Source organism: Magnolia sinica, chromosome 8 (genome assembly GCF_029962835.1).
Source record: "Magnolia sinica isolate HGM2019 chromosome 8, MsV1, whole genome shotgun sequence".
Lineage (NCBI taxonomy): Eukaryota > Viridiplantae > Streptophyta > Magnoliopsida > Magnoliales > Magnoliaceae > Magnolia > Magnolia sinica.
The window spans coordinates 11,502,322-11,513,650 of NC_080580.1; positions in this window are offsets into that span (position 1 = coordinate 11,502,322).

Below are 11,329 nucleotides of genomic sequence, written 5' to 3' on the forward strand. Positions count from 1 at the left end.
ATAATTATCTAATAACTTAAGGAATTCAGAGGAAGGAAACTAGGGATTCAGAGGATCCACTTGTAGAGATCAGGGAGATCTTATGCCTGCATCAAGAATTATTGAATTTAAACTGAACTTACTTGATCTGGTTTTCAAGAGATGAAAGGTATATGAATTAGAATGGATTCCATCATCTAACCATGCCCAGGAGACAAAAGCAAACAACAGGATTAAACTAATTACCAACCAATAGTGCATGAAAGTTAGGAAGGGTACCGTCATCCGACCATGCCCATGAGACGATGGTAAACAATAGGGCTTCCTGACGTCATAAACATGAAAGGAAAGGAATATGCTTAAAGCTACCACAGACCCATTGTAATTTCAGTCACAATAGACCATTAAAACTACAAACATTCCCTTAATAATTAAACCGTAATCAAGTTCCATTCACGATTAAATAGTAAAATCAATAAATAGAGTCTCCCATCTCACTACAAGCTTCACCTCTTAGCCCTAGCTAAGAGGTTTAGTCCGTCATGATGCGGCTAACCTTTAACAAAGCAAACAAAAGAAATATCAAGGAAAAGAAGAAACCGGCTGCCTCTTCTCTCTATCACGTTCCAGCCACGTCCCTGCCTCCCGTCTCTTCTCTTTCAATCCCTCCTTCAATGCTTTCTCCAAAAACCCAACTGAGCTCAACCCCTTCAAAAACAAAACGAGAACCGATCCCTGGTTATCTCACTGACGGCCTCCTTTACAGGAAATTTTCCTCGGTGGCTGCGTGTAGAACTGGAGTTGGTGCGTGGCGAGGTGGACTGCCGTTTTCGCAGCACGACGCAATCGTGCTCTGCTCTGTTTTTACGCAAGCAGATCTTGCGTTCGATCCTTGTTTGGCATAAATTTGCTAGCCGATTTGGAGATCTGATCCGTTCGGCATCCTTAAGGACGGTCGGTTGCATCTTGGGAAAGGTTTGGACAATCTAAATGGATGGTCCGATCATCTCCATAATCACGAAACGGCTGCAGCGTGCGATCTCTCCAAATCCCGCGTAACTGATCCGTAAATGGGCTTACGCTGATGCTTGGTGGGGCCCATTATTGACGTCGACGGAGGAATCCATGCCGTCCATTAGATGCGTGACGAAAAAACGGTCGGATATGGATGGTTTTTATTGTCTGTTGATGCGGCCCATTGAATTGTAACTCAGCCGTCCATCCTACATTTAAACAGAGACCCACGCATATATGCGTGTATGGGTTTGGAGAAACTCCTTTTGTACGGTCGGTTGGATCCTCTGGAATGACTGGGGTCTGGATTGACCGTGTGATTGAAGGTAGTGGCCCACTAGATATCAGACGCAACTCTCTGTTTGGCGTTCGCAGCGGCAGAAAATTCGGAATGCGAATTCTTGTGAGAGGAGGTCGGTCAAGAGTCGGTTTGACCGACTCTCTGATGCTATGCATGGCTGGTACATTTGTATGCCATGTACACTTTGCTTAAGTGGGGACCATTATGATGATTATGAGAAATCCACACCATCCATCTTGTTCCCCATTTCATTTAAACCGTGGGGACCAATTTTGAAGCATATCCAGATATCAGGCGGGCCCCACATAATGATTAAAGGGGCTGATCTGTCCGTTGGGCCACTTCCAGAGGGATCCAATGGCTGAAATTTGACGTGTACGATTATTTTTTGGTCCTTGAGCCATATATAAAGTTTCAAGCTGAACAGATGGTGGAAACCCAGTGATCTTGTATTCTGGCTGACTTTCAGGCCGTTTGAGCTTCAGTTTCTCAATTTTTCCGGGTCCTTGGTGTGTAATTCTATCGATCTTGGTTCTCTGAAGTCCATCCCATGCTCTGGTGTCATCAAAGCGTTAAATCCATGCTTTAAGCACCCTTTTCGGTCCAGGCTCGTAGATTCACCTTGCATCACAACATGATTAAAAATAAAGCGTTAAACAGTATCATACTCGTAAATCCAGCTAATAAATGGGGTCTAATATACAATATTTGACCCTCAACAATGTGCTTCCATTAAACATTTTAATGTGGGATCTCATTAACTGCGGATGGCGGAATGAGACACTATGCCCAAGCTGTCAACCTACGCTGGGTGGTGAGCCCCCCTGTAGTGACCTTTGAGCTTTCTTTAATTAGTTAGTTGTAATTGGAATAATAATAGTTTGGCTAATCATGCATTCATAGCATACGGGCGATGATGGGTGGCTAATTCTGGATGCTATAACACGTGCCCTTAGGCCTTAGTATGGTATCATTTCGCTAACTCCGAAACCATCGACTATCGACTTACATACTTGATATACGATGGCTTGGTCATTATGCTTGTACGTGATGTACGCACGTGATGTGCTACGCTGGTGACTAGTCATATGCATGGGTGACGAGCCCAAATCCAATTGGATGAGCATCCCAGGTCGATGTGCATTCATGCATCCATGCGTTTAAATAAGATTGCATTATGTATTGTTTTAGATACCTTATTTCTTTAAATTATGCTTGACTAATGCGGCAGTGTATAATCTTAAGAAAAATTCACACTAAGCTGATCACTCATTCATCTAATATATAACTGTATAGGTAGTATAGGTAGTTTAAATGATATTCATGTTTGGATTGATGAAGAGCATGGTACAATTGTCAAAGATGCATGGTTGAAATTACCAAGATAAGTTGCGCGATGTTGTGGCTCGAGTTTATATGCATTTTATTATTTCTCATATGTTAAATTATGTAATTCTTGTATTTGTTAGCATAGAGACATTAGTTTATATAAGTCATTTGGACAGCCGCTCGTATATTCTGAATGTAAATGCAAATTTTTCTTTATGTTTGACTTATCCATCTTCTGCTAAGCCGCTAACTCTGAGAAAAGAAAAGACTATATGTGTGTGTGTGTGTGTGTGTGTGTGTGTGTGTGTGTGTGTGTGTGGAATTTGGCTACTTTTAAAGATTAAAACTCGGGTTTTTGAAAAACGAGTCATATACTCGGATTTTGAAAACCCAGGGTGTTACACCATTCTCAAGAGGCCATCTTGACTTTTGCAACAAGCTAACGTCGTATAAGGAGATGGATGACAGAGGGGCTTTTTTGTCATTCTAAAAGCTAAAAGTGTCCAAGGGCAAAGATATCCATTAAAAATCTAATATCAACATCTTTATTATCTCATAATTGAGGGTTATTTTAATATTTGGATTATGTGGGACCAAGCATCACTCAAGACGATGCAACCCGTACCATAGGGTTATCGTGGAGACCACCTTAATATATGTATTATGTATCTATGTTATCCACATGTTTTTTCAATCATTTTAGGACATTATCCCAAAAATAAAGCTAATCCAATTATCATGTAACGTCTCAAATTTTTGATATTTTGGATTTTCAAAAACCCGTAAATTTTTTTCATTATAATTAACTTACGTTGTCACTTACTAACTATTAACACTCAATGTTATCCTATACGCGGGTGGTGCTAATAAAGAACCGCACAAATATGATTAATCAACTATAGGAAGCTAACGAATCCAGCCGATCACTTAAACATCGAGTTTAACCATGTAATTTGCTCACACAGAACCCAAATTTAGCGAATATATCGTTAACTAATCAAGACAATCACAACTAAATAAGGACCCACTAAAATCCGAGATAATTAGTGTTCAAATCTTAATTAACATACCAAACTGAACCAGTTATCCTTTTAGCCTAAGAATCAATGGTTTAGGGTGATTATGATTGAATTGTCATTTCCTCTAGTTACATATAGGCCACATTATGAGCATAGCTAATATAAACGTAATCATTGCGCAATTCATAATGTCCTAATTATCCAAACAAGCTCTAGACCACTCGTTTGTGGGTCATTAAATCCGAGACTATAGAAAGACATTCATCTTAGAGGGCTTGACATCCATCGCGAGATATTGAGCCGAGGTCACATCTCAAATTGATCAACTTGGACCTGTAAAGCAAGTGTATGAGATATGCGAATGCCTTAAGTGAAAACCTAAAATTTAAGTGAAACTAGCACATTGCTCTTTCACGAAGTTATAACTTTCAGACTATCGATTCAAGACCAAAGTCGGGGTGTCAACTAAAGACATTTTTCCATACATATCCGTATAGTCACGGGCCCGATTGATCATCGGTGACTATCAATCTTAAGTAGGGCCTTCCCAATTAATCGTCACGTCTGATCATCAGACAATTATGCCCAAATATAGATCTCATATTGGAACACTTATCACATGGCTTAAATTAACCTATACACCTCTCAGTTGGTCCCATTGGTTGGAAATAATCCCCTCTAGGTTAGTATAATAAATAAAGGGCCATTAGGGTCATTTGTGCAACATTTGACACTATAAATACCATTTCATTTCACAGCCCCTCTCCCTATACGAATTTAACCTAGAAAGAAACAGAGAAAGAGAAAAGAAAGAGAGAAAGAGGAGGCACTACCAAAAAACAGGGCAACGCCGACGGCTAAAAGCCGTCGGCAATGACCTTCCCCGACGGCTTTTAGCCGTCGCATGGTCCGTCGGTAAAGGGTGCGTCGGCAATGCTCGCCGACGGATAAAAACCGTCGGCGTTTTCGGCGGCTAGAATCCGTCGGCGTTATCGGCGGCTAGAATCCGTCGGCATTATCGGCGGCGAAAATCCGTCGGTGTTGTTGGCGGCTAAAATCCGTCGGTGATTCTCATAAATTTAAAAAAAATAAAAATTTTGAATGATATATATGATTTTGATTTCTTCTTCTGTGTAGACTTTTCCTACTCAAATGACTTAGTTCATTGCTTTGGAGAAATTGGCATATCTAGTTATGGATGTGAATTAATCAACACACATCCAAAACTAAATATACCCATTTCTCCAAAGCTCTGAACGAACCAACCTATTGGAGAAGGCAAGTCTACACAATAATAGAAAAGGAAGAAATCAAAATCAAATATATCATCCAAATTCCAAATATTTGGATTGGATATATGCTTTAAAAAAAAGAAACCACATATCATTTAAGTCTGTGCATTTACAAGTAATAAATCCAAACCGTTCAGTTGGTGGGACCCAGTATATGCAATTTTGTTCAGATCCTGAGCCCTGGTTGGTTGAAGCTGTTTGTACCATCTGACTGTTGACAGTTTTTCATTTCAACCATCATTACAGCATCCGTGGGGCCCATGACCACTATCAGAAAATTATCTAAAATGCTCCTCAGTCCCTTGAAAAGACAACTTAGAATATTTAAAGAACATGATAAGACATTTTAAAGGAAGTTGAGGTTTGCTCCTGTTGTTTAGATTTCACCTGTAAAAACCCTACAACGGCTTTAGATTTTCCTGCATCTTTTCCTCCTTTGATGTGAGTAGACAAGCCATGATCTTTGCTGCACTAAACCAAAATATAAGCACTTCTCTAATCAATGCTAAAGATCTACATTTTTCAGTAACTGAGTTACTATACATATAAAAAAATAGTCTAGAGATGGCCAATATGAAAAAAAAAAAAAAAAAACAAAACAAAACAAAAGATATTAAGAATTTTGAAATTGATTCCATGCGTGCTCACATTTATGCTCCAGATAACCAAACTGCATCAAAATGTGATTAACCATTGCCTTGATAACCAAGTTGCATCAAAATGTGATCAACCATTGCCTTCATGTCATCCATATGGTGGGGCCTACCTGATGCATGGATTGAAAATCCTTGGCAAATGCAGCCACAAGCTAAGATACAAAGCCATCATTCCATAACTACCAAAGAATATGCACAAGTGAATTAGTACCTTTTTTTTTTTTTTTGGCAAAATAAAAAGACTGCACCAACAACTAGCTGTAGGTTAGCTTAAAATCCATTCCTATAAACATTTTCTCTTGAAAATATAAAAGATTTTCAAGGGAAAAAATTAGAAATAAAAAATTTGGAATACGAAAGAATCTTCATACCATACTTCAAGTTGTAGGTGATCTGTTTTCTAATAAGAGAGCTATTATGGTGTTTAAAGAATACTACAAGAATCAAGAGTTCAATGGCCAAGCATCCATAAACAAGTGCCAAAGCTTTTGGATAATCCTAACTGTACCTGAACTTTAAAAAATCCCAAGCAGTCCTCTTCCTAACTCCCATTTTTCTCAATCATTCAGCATTGCGCCACATATCAAATAAGAAACTATCTTCACAAATTGACCAATTTGCATTAGTACAACAAATTTATTCAAGTTTTGTTTACTTGGATGGAAATGAGAATATTTGAAAGAGATTGCCCATGTGTCACGGAAATGTACAGCAAGCTTCTCAACATGGACAGTAGCTATCACAGCTTCAAGCATTGGAACAATCGTGCCAGTAACACAAGAAAGAAGCATGTAAAGAAAACAAAACCAGAATGAGTATCTGGTTAGGCATGCTAAGATCTTAGTTATCATGCATTCAATCTCAGTCAACAAAGCATTTCCTAACCAATACCCATACCACACTTGAGCTCAATTACGTATAAAAATAATCGATAACACAAAGCTTCTGTTAACTATGCAACTCTAGTGGATGCATTCACTACATTGTTGATTTAAGATCTTTGGCTTACTTCACTTCAGTTAATGATTCCATCCCCTCAATCTCATGTGTCAGCAAGGTGTAAAGTATCAGTCGAAACCAGTATGCATTGTGCACATATTGGCTGATGTACATCCTGGCACGTGTGCACGCTCACGCACACAACACAAAACCAAAAAAGAAAGCAAAAAAACAAAAAAACAAAAAAAAATGAATGAAGAAGAAGGAAGAAGGAAGATGTTTTGGGTTAGCCTGTTAGTACACACCCCACTGTCTACCTAATCTTTTGTAACAAAGGAAATGCATGGATCGTCCAACAGATGTTTTGGTAATGCATAACATAATCTCACCCACCTCATTTAGAAGCTTGAATAGACAATAGACAATAAGCGAGGATATTGTCTGTTGAAAGATGCAAAACCAGTCCATTGAAGCCATTGCCAAAATCTTCTGGGTCAATAACAAAGGCACACTGAAGATACCCCCAAAACAATCTAATTACCTGCTGCAACACTAAAATCACATAAATAGAATATCCAAAACTGCCCAAATCTAATTACCTGCTGCAACACTAAAATCATATAAATAGAATATCCAAAACTGCCCGAATCTAACCCAAAAACATCTGATGTGCAGCTATACAGATCATCGAAATTGTGGGTCTCATAACTCATTATGGGTGGAGCATCTCAAAAATCACACTGATCAAGCAGTCCTCACTATCCAATTGATGGCTATCAAGTAGATGGTCAAAAGTAAATAGTGAGTAGTCCAAATTTGAAGGTGTTAGAAATGGGAAAGAAAACAAAAAGAAAAAAAAATAAAATCAGAATCAAGTAAAAACCATAGATTCAAAACAGGGAGACCGTAGATTGAACTCCCCAGAAGTGGAACCTAACTCTACTTTATGAGAATCAGATCTAAGGTTGATGTGGAGATGCATCACAAATCACCTGTACGTGGGACATGAGAACATCTCCAATGTACCCATGGCACTCGTGTAGTGGGTAAGACCATCCATTCTGTAAGCCCATTCACCTGTGCCCCCCAGATTTTCATCATCATCACAGCTGAATATTGAGTTTGAATTCTAAAATGTTTCAAGATCTAAACAAAATTACAAGTGAATTTTCCTCTAGTTTCATCAATTATGAGAAAATATATTCAAATCATTGAATGAAGAAATCCAATAAAAAAAGCTAATCAAATAATAATAAATCATTTACTCAAGAAATAACGAAAACTGGGCCATTCCATCCAGATCCTGGGCTTAACTGTTTGAAAGAGATAATGGTCTGCAGCCAATATTCAATGATTGAAACCAGATAGTGAGGATCATCTGATCAGTATGATTTATGGGAAATGGTCTATGGATATTTTATCGCATCATTTCCTAGGTAAAATGATCTTGTAAAACAGTAACAAGCATGTTATATTTTTATTGTAATTAACTTAAAAATAAATAAATAAAATTGACCAGCCAGTAGCAGGTTTCCATATGCTCATTCAAGATTGTGTCACCAGTTCTGTTCATAAATTTCACTCCACTTATCATCCAATGATCTCAGCAAAATCAACACAAAGTCGTGTGACGAGACGACATGTAAAATAGAAATCAAACAAGGCTATCCATATAGCTTCATCACAGTGACAAATCTAGTTCTTGGCAATTTCTCGGCCATGAATTTCTTTAGTTATTTTCAATATTTCACATTTTTCTTGCAGTGTTATTGAAAATATCTCCCTTAAAATAAAATATTTAAAAATTATCGATTATAAATTAATAAATTTTAGTTTAAAATATAGGAAGATATGAAATGATTTATTTTAGTGGTTTTTACCCGAAAATTTCTTGGAACATATGATATTTCTGTAATGTGTTTTAACTCTTCAATTTACCAAAATGTTCCATTTACTGTATGGATGTAGGATGAAAGTCTCTTCCAATGTTACCTGAATGGACTGTCAGGATTATAGTCAGGTTGTCTGAGATATACTCCCTATTAACCAGTAATGTGTTACCATGTTCATGGCACATGCATTTGAGATGTGGGTCATTCCTCAAGTGGCCCCCACCATTGACATGCCATTGCCCAAAAATAAACAAGCCCATTCATCAAACAAGCCACACTTGTGTAAGAAAATGGACGATCAGGAGTGGATTAGGCCATCGTTTTCGGGCCTTGGATTGTTCATAGTGGGAAATGACTGCTGAATGGCTAGGATTCCATATATGTCTCGCACATTTCCACGTGTTCTAGCAATCTTACCGTCCAACTCATGCTACTATGCAAGCGATTATACTTGGGAGTGTAATCTCTTAAGGTGATCTGCTCATGCATCCGGATGGATTGAAACATATTGATTTCAGATACCAAAATAGCCCATTCCAAAGACCCCAAAATCAGTCAGGCCTTAGAAACCAAAGAACCCAACTAAAAGTAGAAGGAAAAGGAGAGATACACATCAGATTCCTTCCTCTTTTATGCATCTTTGCTGCCTTTGTTCCATTTTGAATTGCTTTTCTCAGCAATGGCAGCACCACAGCATCACAGTAGCAGAGAGGGAGACTGCTACTTTCTGCAATGTTTCGTGATCTAATAAAAGAAGAGAAGAGACTCATTAAAGAAAAGGAAAAAAGAGGAGAGAAATCTAAGGGGCCGTTTGAATGACCGTAAATCGGATTACAGGCTTTTGGACGAGTAGATCTACCTCTAATCAGACTGCAAGATGGAAGATGACGCTCGATGGAGGATTTCTCGATTGAAGATGACGCTCGATGGAGGATTTCTTGATGGAAGATGAAAGAGGGAAAAGAGGAAAAGAGGGAAACGAGGAAAGGCGCTCGATGAATTTGGAAATCCTCTTTCAAATAACATAGCATTTTCAAATCCGTATCTTGTGAGTTTTCCACTACACAATAACACAAACTCTATTAAATGTCGTACACAAATGGGACCAGTTTCTGGATGGTTAAGATGTATTATATAATAAAAATTATAAATATTTACCATTTACAACTAGACCGATTATTTGGATGGTCTGGATAACTCTATATCTTAGCCACTATTGTTATTAACAAGTCACCACTATTTTAAATCAAATGCAAAACTCACAGTGCAAATGGAACAATGAAAACATTGAATTTAGCTTTGGACCTGGTATGGCTCTATGGGCCCCACCATGATTCATTTGATTCATCCACTCCGTCCATCCATTTCTCCACATCCTTTTGGGATTGATCCCTAAAATTGAGCACTAATTAAGTCTCAAGTCGACCACAAATGAGAACATTCTGGACGGTTGAACGTCCACCATTCAGAACCTGAGTACGCCGACGGATTTATTGGGTTTCGCCGACGGCTTTTAGCCGTCGGATATTCTGACGGATTTTAGCCGTAGCCAAAACCATCCTAAGTCCGTCGGGTTTGCCCTGTTTTTTGGTAGTGAGGGAAATGTTAGAGTTTTCTTAATGAGTTCCCTTCGGTTAAGCCCTAGCTTCGATGTTCTCCTTCACTGAACCATCACACTCGTGATTGGTATGTAAGAAACAAACCCTACTTCCCAACCTATATTTTTCTATAATAAATTGTATGAATCTCATATGTTTATTAGTGTTTGTATATGAATTGGTGATTTCTCCTAAAAACCCTAACCCTAAGCGCGATTAAGTTGCGTAAAACCCTCTAAGGTGCGAACCATTATTTCTAAGTTATCTTTTAGCGACCTGTAAGGGTCTCAGTTAATGATTAGTTGCTCGTAGATAAATTTGTGTATGCTAATATTTTAGCATTTTGATTTTGCTATAATATGTGTTATTAGTTGGATATGGATATTCACATGTTGGATGAACTGTCTAAGTGGTGGAATGTGTTGCTTTGTCGATGCTCACATGCTTGATTTAATGCTTAAGTGGTTGATTACTCTATACATGCTCATATGTTTGATTTAATACTTCAGTGAATATAGTACCCTATGGATGTTCACATCTTCAATGAAATGCTTAGGTGGTTGTATAATAGAATATATGTTATAATTGCATGATGTAGTGTTTAGTCCATAGCGATACTTAAAAGTGCTACGATATTAGGTCAGTTGGCTAACCGCCTGAACTAAAGGGGTGGCCCGAGTTAGAGCGGCTACCCTAAGCTTGTTTGATTGACCCGGGTTGAACACGGATGACCGACAGTAGTTGTACTATACGAGATGCTTGCACCCAATGCCGATTGCACCGGAGTTCTTTTAGGTCAATCAAATTAGTCCACTAGCCGACTGATCGTATATGTTCACAATGTATGACACGACCAAATTGAATCTAAGATACCTCGTTCCCAATGGATAAGTCCATTCATAACTGTTATGGCGATACGATCCCATTGAGCTGGGCATAGTGGTATGGGACACCGTGTCCTAGTTGTTGGCCTATGCTGAAGTGACGAGCCTCCCCGCAATGACCAATGAGCACTAATGAAGGTGATAGATCATTGTTCGAAAGGCCCCCGTCAAATTACCTAGCCGATGGTTTCGTGCTAGAGTACCATTTGAATGACTCAGGCATGAATGGAATTGGGTGACAAGCCATTTCCTTTTTAGTGATTTAGTTTTATGTGACAAGGCTGCACTTCGAAATTACGTGATCATACTCGGTGTCTGAGTGAGGACTCATATTGAGTTGATCCTCACACATTTGGGTACCATGTCATACCTTTTGAATAACTAATTTTTGAGATAAACTGGTGATACATAAATTTAGATCAATGA